Source organism: Bubalus kerabau, chromosome 15, assembly GCF_029407905.1.
Source record: "Bubalus kerabau isolate K-KA32 ecotype Philippines breed swamp buffalo chromosome 15, PCC_UOA_SB_1v2, whole genome shotgun sequence".
NCBI lineage: Eukaryota > Metazoa > Chordata > Mammalia > Artiodactyla > Bovidae > Bubalus > Bubalus kerabau.
This window is the reverse complement of record NC_073638.1, coordinates 16,013,017-16,025,594: the sequence shown is the minus strand read 5'-3', so window position 1 is coordinate 16,025,594 and position 12,578 is coordinate 16,013,017. Positions and strand designations below refer to the sequence as shown.

At 38.7% G+C, this 12,578-nt stretch overlaps 1 long non-coding RNA gene across 1 annotated transcript in view; it reads left to right on the top strand.

Annotated features, from left to right (window-relative positions):
- Window positions 1–12,578, top strand: part of LOC129628351 (uncharacterized) — a 46,862-nt gene that overhangs the window by 7,392 nt on the left and 26,892 nt on the right. The window lies entirely within an intron of this gene.

The window sequence follows — 12,578 nt, the reverse complement described above, 5'->3', positions numbered from 1 at the left end:
ATCTATTTTACACATGGTGTTGTATATATGTCAATCATAATATCATAATTTGTCCCAATCTCCACTTCACCTCTTGTGTGCACATATCTATTCTCTACATATGTGTCTCTTTCCCTACCTTTAAAATAGGTTCATCTGTACCATTTATCTACATGCCACATATATGTATTTATATCTGATATTTGTTTTTCTCTTTCTGACTTACTTCACTCTGTATGACAGACTCTAGATCCATCCACATCTTTTCAAATGACTCAGTTTCATTCTTTTTTATGGTTTAGTAATATTCTATTGTATAAAGGTATCACATCTTCTTCATCCATTTTTCTGTCATTGGACCTGTAGGTTATTTCTATGTCTTGGCTATTGAAAATAGTGCTGCAATGAGTACTGGTGTGCATATGTACTTTTAAATTATAGATTTCTCTGGGTATATGTCCAGTAATGGGATTGCTAGGTCACATGATAGTTCTATATTTAGTTTTTTAAGGACACTCCATATGGTACCCCTTAATGGCTGTATCAACTTAAAATTCCACCAACAGGGCAGGAGGGTTCCCTTTTCTCTACATTCTCTATAGCACTTATTGTTTGTAGATGTTTTTGATGATGGCCATTCTGACCAGTGTAAGGTGATACCTGGTAGTTTTGATTTGCATTTCTCTAATAATTAGTGTCTTTACAATTCTAAGGAAAAATCATTTCCAGTCCAGAATTCTACATCCAGCTGAAATACCTGTGTGTGTGTGTGTGTGTGTGTGTGTGTGTGTGTGTGTGTCTGTGTCTGTGTGTCTGTGTCTGTGTGTTTGTGCATGCACACTCTCAGTCATGTTCAACTCTTTACGACTGTTTGGGCTGTAGCCCACCAGGCTCCTCTGGATGTTGAACCTCTTTTCATATCCCTCTTGGTATATGATTTTCTTCTTTAGAGAGAGATATATTTAGGGCTTCTGCCCATTTTTTGATTTTTTTTTAATTGAGCTATGTGAATTGTTTGTATATTTTGAAAAGTAATCCTTTCTTAGTTGCTTCATTTGCAAATGTTTTCTCCCATTCTGAAAGTTGACTTTTCATCTTGATTATAGTTTCCTTTGATGTGGAAAAGTAATTATGTTCCATTTGTTTTGTATTTTTCATTACTCTGGAGTTGGGTCAAAAAGAACTTGCTATAGTTTTTGTCAAAGACCATTCTACCATTGTTTTCCTTTAAGAATCTTATAGTGTCTGATCTTAAAGTGAGGTCTTTATTCTATTTTGAATTTAAATTTTGTATGGTGTTAGGTATTGTTCTTATTTCATTCTTTTACATGTAGCTGTCCAGTTCACCCAGCATGATTTATTAAAAAGGTTATCTTCTGACCAGTTTGAAGTGATATCTCATTATAGTTTTGATTTGCATTTCTCTAGTAATGAGCAGTGTTAACCATATTTTCATGTGTTTATTAGCCATCTGTATGTATTTTTTTGGAGAAATGTTTGTTTAGGTCTTCTGCCCACTTTTTTTATTTAGTTGTTTGTTGTTGTTCTGCTGCTGCTGCTGCTGCTAAGCCACTTCAGTCGTGCCCAAATCTGTGTGACACCATAGACGGCAGCTGACCAGGCTCTGCCATCCCTGGGATTCTCCAGGCAAGAACACTGGAGTGGGTTGCCATTTCCTTCTCCAATGCATGAAAGTTAAAAGGGAAAGTGAAGTCGTTCAGTTGTGTCCGACTCTTAGCGACCCCATGGACTGCAGCCTACCAGGTTCCTCCATCCATGGGATTTTTCAGGCAAGAGTAATGGAGTGGGGTGCCATTTCCTTCTCTGTGTTCTTCTGCTATTGAGTTAAATAAGCTGCTTGTATACTTTAGAGTGTTCTGCCTGTGTTTTCCTATAAGAGTTTGATAGTTTCTGATCTTACGTTTAGGTCTTTAATCCATTTTGAGTTCATCTTTGTGTGTGGTGTTAGGAAGTGTTCTAATTTCATTCCTTTACATGTAACAGTCTCAGCACCACTTATCCAAGAGGCTATCTTTGCCACATTGTATATTCTTGCCTCCGTCTAAAATGAAGGTACCCATAGTTGCATCTGGTCCCATCACTTCATGGGAAATAGATGGGGAAACAGTGGAAACAGTGTCAGACTTTATTTTGGGGGGGCTCCAAAATCACTGCAGATGGTAATTGCTGCCATGAAATTAAAAGACGCTTACTCCTTGGAAGGAAAGTTATGACCAACCTAGATAGCATATTGAAAAGCAGAGACATTACTTTGCTAACAAAGGTCCATCTAGTCAAGGCTATGGTTTTTCCAGCGGTCATGTATGGATGTGAGAGTTGGACTGTGAAGAAAGCTGAGTGCTGAAGAATTGATGCTATTGAACTGTGGTGTTGAAGACTCTTGAGTGTCCCTTGGACTGCAAGGAGATCCAGCCAGTCCATTCTAAAGGAAATCAGTCCTGGGTGTTCATAGGAAGGACTGATGCTGAGGCTGAAACTCCAATACTTTGGCCACCTCATGCGAAGAGTTGACTCATTGGAAAAGACTCTGATGCTGGCAGGGATTGAAGGCAGGAGGAGAAGGGGATGACAGAAGATGAGATGGCTGGATGGTATCACCAACTCGATGGACATGAGTTTGAGTGAACTCCGGGAGTTGGTGATGGACAGGGAGGCCTGGCGTGCTGCAATTTATGGGGTCACAAAGACTCAGATATGACTGAGTGACTGAACTGAACTGAACTGAATAGTTGTGTGGGTTTATCTCTAGGCTCTTTATCTTGTTCCATTGGTCTATATTTCTGTTGTAGTGCCAGTTCCATACAGTCTTGATGACTGTAGCTTTGTAGTATGTTATCTCACAGCAGTCAGAATGGCCATCATCAAAAAATCTACAAACAATAAATGCTGGAGAGGGTGTGGAGAAAAAGAAACTCTCTTGCACTGTTAGTGGAAATATAAATTGATACAGCCACTATGGAAGACAGTACAAAGATTTCTTAACAAACTGTGAATAAAACTACCATATGACCCAACAATCCCACTACTAGGCATATACCCTGAGAAAACTGGGAAGTTTTGAAGCAGAAATAGCCTTTCAGAGATCTCTCAAATTGAGGCAAGGGGGAAGAGTTTTTGAAACCCATCTCAATAATTGAGTGCCAGTTGTCCATAGAGAAGGGTCATAACATTGGGTGAAGCAACTTCTGGGAATGGGCTCAGCTATGAGCCCTGTGAGGTAACACTCCCAACTGGAGAAATGAATGCCTTAATTCTATAGGGGTCTTTAGTTTTCACTAGAGCTTATACTCTTACTGGGGCTTCCCTGGTGAGTCAGTGGTAAAGAATCTGCCTGAAATGTAGGAGACCTGGGTTTAATCCATGGGTTGGGAAGATCCCCAGGAGAAGAAAATGGCTACCTACTCCAATATTCTTGTCTGGAGAATTCCAAGGACAGAGGAGCCTGCCAGGCTACAGTAAGTGGGGTCACAAAGAGTTGGACACAACTAAGCAAATGACACTAGTGCCTATACTTTTATTATTAACAAGATATCAAAAGGCCTTAGAACTGTTTCAAATATGATCTGAGGACATCTCTTCACAGTCATCTATTCACTTCAATGTGGTACACACCCTAGCACCTATTATGTACAGGTGCTTTGCTTAGTGTCATAAAAAATATGAAGATGATTTAGATATAGGTCCTGTATCAAGAGGTAGATATGGAGATGATAATGACCTAATTATCAAGCAAGGCTGAAAATGGCATTTCTAATATGAGGGATAAATGCATGTCCTGGGAATTCAGAGATGAGAGAAGTTCTTTCCATCTGAGAAATGAGAAACTTGCATGAGACTATCCACAGTTGAAAGTGAGTGAGATTTGGACATGTCAAGATGAGTGGGATTAAGAGGGGTATTCCAAGATAAAGAAATAGTGGGATCATAATGAGTGAGAATAAACAACTTTCATTTGATTGAAGTATAAAAATAATGAAGGGAGGTAGCAAAACTCCATGTCAAAGGGAGTTTGAGGAAATATTGCTGAGAGTTGCAAAGGCCCAGAATTAATTCAATAAGCAACAGTGACCTGTTGACAATTTGAACTAGAGAATGATGTACCAAAAGTTTTATTTCAGGAAGGTTAATCTGGATTAGAGGAAAAGCTGCTGCCGCTAAGTTGCTTCGGTCGTGTCCGGCTCTGTGCGACCCCATAGACGGCAGCCCACCAGGCTCCCCCACCCCTGGGATTCTCCAGGCAAGAACACTGGAGTGGGTTGCCATTTCCTTCTCCAATGCAGGAAAGTGAAAAGTGAAAGTGAAGTCGCTCAGTCGTGTCTGACTCTTTGGGACCCCATGGACTGCAGCCTACCAGGCTCCTCCATCCATGGGATTTTCCAGGCAAGAGTACTGGAGTGGGGTGCCATTGCCCTCTCCGAGAGGAAAAGCTAGACCCCCAAATAACTGTCATCTGCCTCAGGGGGAAAAAACACCACAAGTATCTTTGTCAGGCTTTGTATGATGTATCAGTCCCTTTTTCCCCCATTTCAGTCCTGTATTTTAACCTTCTCTCAAATAGGCATTCTCTTTATTCAAACTACTTTTCCCAGTGATTAGGCTGATAATACCCTATTTTCACTAAGATGAGTTCAAGATAGAGTTCACTCCTTCTAGCCCAAGATCTAATAAGGATCAAGGACGAAACGTATGCCTCAAGAATATCCAGTGGGGATAAAATTACCTTCACATGGAAATGGAGGGTTAGGAGAAGAATGAATGAAGAAGACACAGGTTAGATTGCCCCAGACTTATGAAAGCAAAAAAATTTACCATTTCTTTCAAAAAAGAAATCAGCTGTCATAATGATTTGGTTTATTAATTATATAACAGAAAAATTCATGATAGACCAAAGCAAAACTATAAAAAGTCACTCTAGCCTAATTTAGTGGTGATGACACTTTAGTTTCTATATGGAGTAGTTAGAAATGCAGGCTCTGGAGGCTGATCTTGGTTCTGCAATTTACAATCTATATAACTTGTCCAAATTCCTGGATACCTGTATGCCTTATTTTTCATTTACAAGCTATATCTATATTGTAAAGATTTAATGGAAAAAACCTTTACAAGAATCTGACACAAAGTAGATATCCAATAAACATTAATCATCCTCATCATCATCACAATCATCTTGCTAATTTGCATCACAAATTTTTGTCATGTAGATATATTTTCATAGCTTTGTATCATTTGGTATGTGCATTTCTTACTATCATTCTGTTATTCAGTATCAATGTCTTAGTCAACTTAGTTTCCTTTCTTGATAATTTAGACCATTTAAAAATAACATACAAATAAAACTACCTCTTTTTTAACCCTGAAAATCCCTCAGTAGCTATACTTTAAAAAAAATTATTTATTTATTTTAATAAATTAGAGGCTAATTACTTTACAATATTGTAATGCTTTTGCCATACATTGACATGAATCAGCCATGGGTGTACATATGTCCCCATCCTGAAGCTCCCTCCCACCTCCTTCCCCATCCCATCCCTCAGGGTCATCCCAGTGCACCAGCCCTGAGTGCCCTGTCTCATGCATCAATCCTGGACTGTGATCTATTTCACATATGGTAATATACATGTTTCAATGCTATTCTCTCAAATCATCCCACCCTTGCTTCTCCCACAGAGTCCAAAATTCTGTTTTTTACATCTGTGTTGCTTTATCTGTCTTGCATATAGGGTAATAGTTATCATCTTTCTAAATTCCATATATATGTGTTAATATACTGTATTGGTATTTTTTTTTCTGACTTACTTCACTCTGTATAATAGGCTCCCGTTTCATCCACCTCATTAGAACTGACTCAAATGCATTCTTTTTTATAGCTGAGTAATATTCCATTCTGTATATGTACGACTGCTTTCTTATCCATTTGTTTGCCGATGGATATCTAGGTTGCTTTCATGTTCTAGCTATTGTAAACAGTGCTGCAATGAACATTAGGGTACACGTGTCTCCTTCAATTCTGGTTTTCTCAGTGTATATGACCAGCAGTGGGATTGCTGGGTCGTATGGCAGTTCTATTTCATTTTTTAATGAATCTCCACACTGTTCTCCATAGTGGCTGTACTAGTTTGCATTCCCATCAACAGTATAAGAGTTACCTTTTCTCCACATCCTCCCCAGCATTTATCGTTTGTAGAGTTTTTGATGCTAGCCATTCTGACCAGTGTGAGATGGTACCTCATTGTAGGTTTGATTTGCATTTCTCTGGTAATGAGTGATGTTGAGCATCTTTTCATGTGTTTGTTAGCCATCTGTATGTCTTCTCTGGAGAAATGTCTGTTTAGTTCTTTGGACCATTTTTTGATTGGGTCGTTTATTCTTCTGGAATTGAGCTGCATGTGCTGCTTGTATATTTTTGAGATTAATTCTTTGTCAATTGCTTCCTTTGCTATTATTTTCTCCTATTCTGAAGGCTGTCTTTCCACCTTGCTTATAGTTTCCTTCATTGTATAAAAGCTTTTAAGTTTAATTAGGTCCCATTTGTTTATTTTTGTTTTTATTTCCAATATTCTGGTAGGTGGGTCATAGAGGATCCTGCTGTGATTTATGTCAGAAAGTGTTTTACCTATGTTTTCTTCTAGGAGTTTTATAGGCTCTGGTCTTACATTTAGATCTTTAATCCATTTTGAGTTTATTTTTTTGTATGGTGTTAGAAAGTGTTTGAGTTTCATTCTTTTACAAGTGGTTGACCAGTTTTCCCAGCACAACTTGTTAAAGAGATTGTCATTTCTCCATTGTATATTCTTGCCTTTTTTGTCAAAAATAAGGGTGTCCATAGATTTCTCTCTGGGCTTTCTATTTTGTTCCATTGATCTATATGTCTGTCTTTGTGCCAGTACCATACTGTCTTGATGACTGTAGCATTGTAGTACAGTCTGAAGTCAGGCAGGTTGATTCCTCCAGTTCCATTCTTCTTTCTCAAGATTGCTTTGGCTATTCGAGGTTTTCTGTATTTCCATACAAATTGTGAAATTATTTGTTTTAGTTCTGGAAAAATACCATTGGTAGCTTGATAGAGATTGCAGTTGAATCTATAGATTACTTTGGGTACTGCACTCATTTTCACTACATTGATTCTTCCGATCCATGAACATGGTATATTTCTCCATCTATTTGTGTCATTTTTGATTTCTTTCATCAGTGTTTTATAGTTTTCTATATATAGGTCTTTTGTTTCTTTAAGTAGATTTATTCCTAAGTATTTTATTCTTTTTGTTGCAATGGTGAATGGGATTGTTTCCTTAATTTCTTCCTGTTTTCTTATTGTTAGTGCATAGGAATGCAAGGGATTTCTGTGTATTAATTTTATATACTACAACTTTACTATATTCATTGATTAGATCTAGTAATTTTCTGGTGGTGTCTTTAGGGTTTTCTGTATAGAGGATCATGTCATCTGCAAACAGTGAGTTTTACTTCTTCTTTTCCAATCTGGATTCCTTCTATTCCTTTTTTCTTCTCTTATTGCTGTGGCTAAAACTTCCAAAACTATGTTGAATAGTAGTGGTGAGAGTGTGCACCCTTGTCTTGTTCCTGACTTTAGGGGAAATGCTTTCAATTTTTCACCACTGAGGATAATGTTTGCTGTGGGTTTATCATATATGGCTTTTATTATGTTGAGGTTTGTTCCTTCTATGCCTGCTTTCTGAAGGGTTGTTTTTTTTTATCATAAATGGATGTTGAATTTTGTCAAAGGCTTTCTCTGCATCTATTGAGATAATCATATGATTTTTATCTTTCAATTTGTTAATGTGGTGTATCACATTGATTGATTTGAAGAATCCTTGCATCCCTGGAATAAAGCCCACTTGGTCATGATGTATGATCTTTTTACTATGTTGTTGGATTCTGTTTGCTAGAATTTTGTTGAGGATTTTTGCATCTATGTTCATCAATGATATTGGCCTGTAGTTTTCTTTTTTTGTGGCATCTTTGTCTGGTTTTGGTATTAAGGTGATGATGGCCTCATAGAATAAGTTTGGCAGTTTACCTTCTTCTGCAATTTTCTGGAAGAGTTTAAGTAGGATAGGTGTTAGCTCTTCTCTACACTTATGATAGAATTCACCTGGGAAGCCATCTGGTCCTGGACTTTTGTTTGTTGGAAGATTTTGACTACAGTTTCGATTTCTGTGTTTGTGATAGGTCTGTTAAGATTTTCTATTTCTTCCTGGTTCCGTTTTGGAAGATTATACTTTTCTAAGAATTTTTCCATTTCTTTCAAGTTGTCCATTTTATTGGCATATAGTTGCTTATGGTAGTCTCTTAGGATCCTTTGTATCTCTGTGTTGTCTGTTGTGACCTCTCCATTTTCATTTCTAATTTTATTGATTTGATTCTTCTCCCTTTTTTTCTTGATGAGTCTGGCTAATGGTTTGTCTATTTTATTTATCTTCTCAAAGAACCAGCTTTTAGTTTTGTTGATTTTTGCTATAGTCTCCTTTGTTTCTCTTTCATTTACTTCTGCCCTAATTTTTATGATTTCTAATAATTTGTAATCCTAGGGTTCTTCATTTCTTCTTTTTCTAGTTGCTTTAGGTGTAAAGTTAGGTTATTTATTGGATTTTCTCTTGTTTCTTGAGGTAAGCTTGTATTGCTATGAACCTTCCCCTTAGCACTGCTTTTACTGAATCCCATAGGTTTTGGGTTGTTGTGTTTTCATTTTCATTTCTATGCATATTTTGCTTTCTTTTTTAATTTCTTCTGTGATTTGTTGGTTTTTCAGAAGCGTGTTGTTTAGCCTCCATATGTTTGTATTTTTAATAGTAACTATTCTTTTTTGCGTCTTTTTTCCATCATTTGCTGCCCCTATCTCCTACTTTCCTTTCCCACACTTTGTTCAGAATAAATAGAGCAGGTTAGGCAGATGTCATCAAAATATTTGGGTCCCCAAACGATCTGTATGTGCACAAACACACTGACAGCACTCAGGCCATCAAACCCCCTCCCATACATAATATATACATTGTGTAGGACCTCAGTAACATTCTACTGAGTGCAATTTCCTTATGTATAGCACTCTTTTTTTTTAATGGCCAAACCATGACACATGTGGGATCTTAGTTCTCTGGCCAGGGATCACACCTGTGTCCCCTTCATTAGAAGCACTGAGTCTTAACCACTGGTCAACCAGGGAAGTTCCCATTGCTTTTTTATATATAAAGAAAAATAAATTCCACTACAACTAAAGGAAAAATACACACTTCCTTGTTTCCCCTGGTACTTCAACTGTTAGGAATTGCAGGATTGGATGAAGGAAGATGAAAGGTATGCTTTTATCATTTAATGAGGGTTTAGCAGATCATAGATGAATAGGAAATTAGAAAAATGCTTTACTGTTTTGTATATGAACTTTTCTGATACTTGGAACTGTGTTCCAGAGCCATGATATGGGGAGTGACACGAGGCTGAGTTTCCAGAAGGTTAATCTGAAAGCAGTGTTTAAAAGATAAAGGGAAGGGAGGGGCTGAGGGAGATGGTGTCTGTTCTGTAACTGTCTCAGTAAGAGTAATAAGGGTATGGAATGGGGTCATGGCAAAGTAAAATAAAGATGGGGATGTGATCTGCTTCTGCTGCTGCTGCTGCTAAGTCACTTCAGTCATGTCTGACTCTGCGTGACCCCATAGATGGCAGCCCACCAGGCTCTTCCATCCCTGGGATTCTCCAGGCAAGAACACTGGAGTGGGTTGCCATTTCCTTCTCCAATGCATGAAAGTGAAACGTGAAAGGGAAGTTGCTCAGTCGTGTCCAACTCTTTGCGACCCCATGGACTTCAGCCTACCAGGCTCCTCCATCCATGGGATATTCCAGGCAAGAGTACTGGAGTGGGGTGCCATTGCCTTCTCAGTCTGCTAATTGCTAGCTGCATAGTTTCTCCTCTTAGCAGAGGAAATCAGGCCTCTTTTTTTTTGCCATTGCCTTCTCCAAGGATGTGATCAACAGGTATTAATTAAGAAATAATGACAATATTGGAAATCAAATAGGTATTATTGCCTATTCTATCTGCTGAACCACAGACTCTAATTTGAACACTTAACACACACGTAAACCCTACAAAAATTCATAATCCTTATGGGCCACCATAACATCTTTCCAACTTGATGTTTCCACTTGTTTTATGGCTGTGTTAAAACAGTGCCCCCCCCCAAATAAAATTTCTGTAATACTGCTTCTATGATAATGTCAGGGTCTCTTGATTTTTCTACATTTGGCCAATGACAAGATAGCAAAATGAAACTTTGATAAGAAACATGAAGAGATTATAGAACCATTTCATAATGTGTGGAAATGTCAAATTACTACATAGTATAATTTAGACTAAAATAATGTTTTGTGTCAACTATATATAAATTTTTCTCATAAGAGAGATTGCAATAATCTCCCTGTCTGCCTTGTGGGCTTTTCTCTTTTTTCTCTGACCTCTATCAGATAATAATATGAGGAGTAAGGAGATTATTTGAGGGACAGAGAATTTTACCTCTGGAGTTCAGGCCAGGATGGACATAAAAAGAGAAACACCAGTTTGCACAATTTCCTTCATGGAAAGGTTCATTTTCTCCCAAGTGTGCATTTTCAGTACTGGAACACTTCAGAAAATATGCTGGATGTGAACCTGCCAATTGGGGTCTACTGGCAAAAACAGTGTCCTCCCATTTGAAAGCTAGAATGTTTCACTCTCAATCCCACCTAAGAAAATACGCTGAGTGTTGATCCTCTCTTCACTACATTCCATCCTTGGTGCAGGCAAGTGACTATTCTGAAGGAAACACTGTGCTTGAATCTCATAATATGAGCTCATCTGATAACACCTTAGATTATAATGTGTTGTGTGGGTATTCCACGCACCACAAGAGAACAACCAGTTTACACAACTTTCTTCATGGACAGGTTCAGTTTGTCCCAAGTATATATTCAGTGCTGGGACACTGCAGGGAAATATGCTGGGTGTGAATGAACCAGCTGGGGTCTACACACAAAAACCCTCCACTAGCATTGTTTTACTAGAATGTTTTACTATGAAACCCACCTAGGAAAACAATTTGGGTGCTGGTTTTCTCTAACTGAAGTCAATTCTTCAGGCAAGCAAGTGACTTTTTTGAAGGAAACACTACACTTGGATCAACTTACAAGGAGCTCATCTCATAGAATACCTAGGTTTATAATACATTGTATGGGTGTGCCACTTACCACACAGGGAAGAGCCAGTTCACACAACTCCCTTCATGGAAAGGTTCACTTTGTCCCAAGTTTGTATTTTCAGTGCTGGGACACAGCAGGGCAATATGTTGGGCAGGAACCTTCCAAATGGGCTCTGTGAGCAAAAACACTGTTCTCCCTCTTTGAAAGTTAGAATGTTTCATTCTCAAATCCACCAGGAAAACATTTTGGGTGCTGATTCTATCTTCACTACAGTCAATTCTGGCACCGGCCAAGTGACTTTTCTGAAGGAAAGCCTGTTTGGATCTCCTTACTAAGAACTTATTTAATACAACACTTAGGTTCATAAAGCATTACCGAGCAAAAGCAGGTCACACAACTTCATTCATGGAAAGGTTCAGTTTATCCCGAGCGTGCGTTTTCAGGGCTGAGACACTGCAGAGAAATATGCTGTGTGTGAACCTGCCAGTAGTGTTCTGCTGGCAAAAACAGAGTGTTCTCACACTGTGAAAGCTAGAATGTCTCAATATCTAACCCACCTTTGAAAAAACTTGGGTGGTGATAGTCTTCAGTTCAGTTCAGTTCAATTCAGTCGCTCAGTCATCTCCAACTCTTTGTGACCCCATGAATTGCAGCACGCCAGGCCTCCCTGTCCATCACCAACTCCCGGAGTTCACTCCAACTCACGTCCATCGAGTCGGTGATGCCATCCAGCCATCTCATCCTCTGTCATCCCCTTCTCCTCCTGCCCCCAATCCCTCCCAGCATCAGAGTCTTTTCCAATCAGTCAACTCTTCACATGAGGTGGCCAAAGTACTGGAGTTTCAGCTTCAGCATCATTCCTTTCAAAGAACAGCCAGAACTGATCTCCTTTAGAATGGACTAGTTGCATCTCCTTGCAATCCAAGGGACTCTCAGAGTCTTCTCCAACACCACAGTTCAAAAGCATCAATTCTTCAGTGCTCAGCTTTCTTCACAGTCCAACTCTCACATCCATACATGACTACTGGAAAAACCATAGCTTTGACTAGATGGACCTTTGTTGGCAATGTCTCTGCTTTTCAATATGCTATCTAGGTTGGTCATAACTTTCCTTCCAAGGAGTAAGTGTCTTTTCATTTCATGGTTGCAATCACCATCTGCCGTGATTTTGGAGCCCCAAATAATAAAGTCTGACACTGTTTCCACTGTTTCCCCATCTATTTCCCATGAAGTGATGGGACCAGATGCCATGATCTTAGTTTTCTGAATGTCTTAACAACAGTCAGTTCTTGGTGCAAGTGAGTCACTTTTTTAAAGGAAGCACTATGTTTGGATCTTGTTACTAGGAGCACATCTAATAAAACACCTCTGTTCAAAATGCATTGTATGGGTAT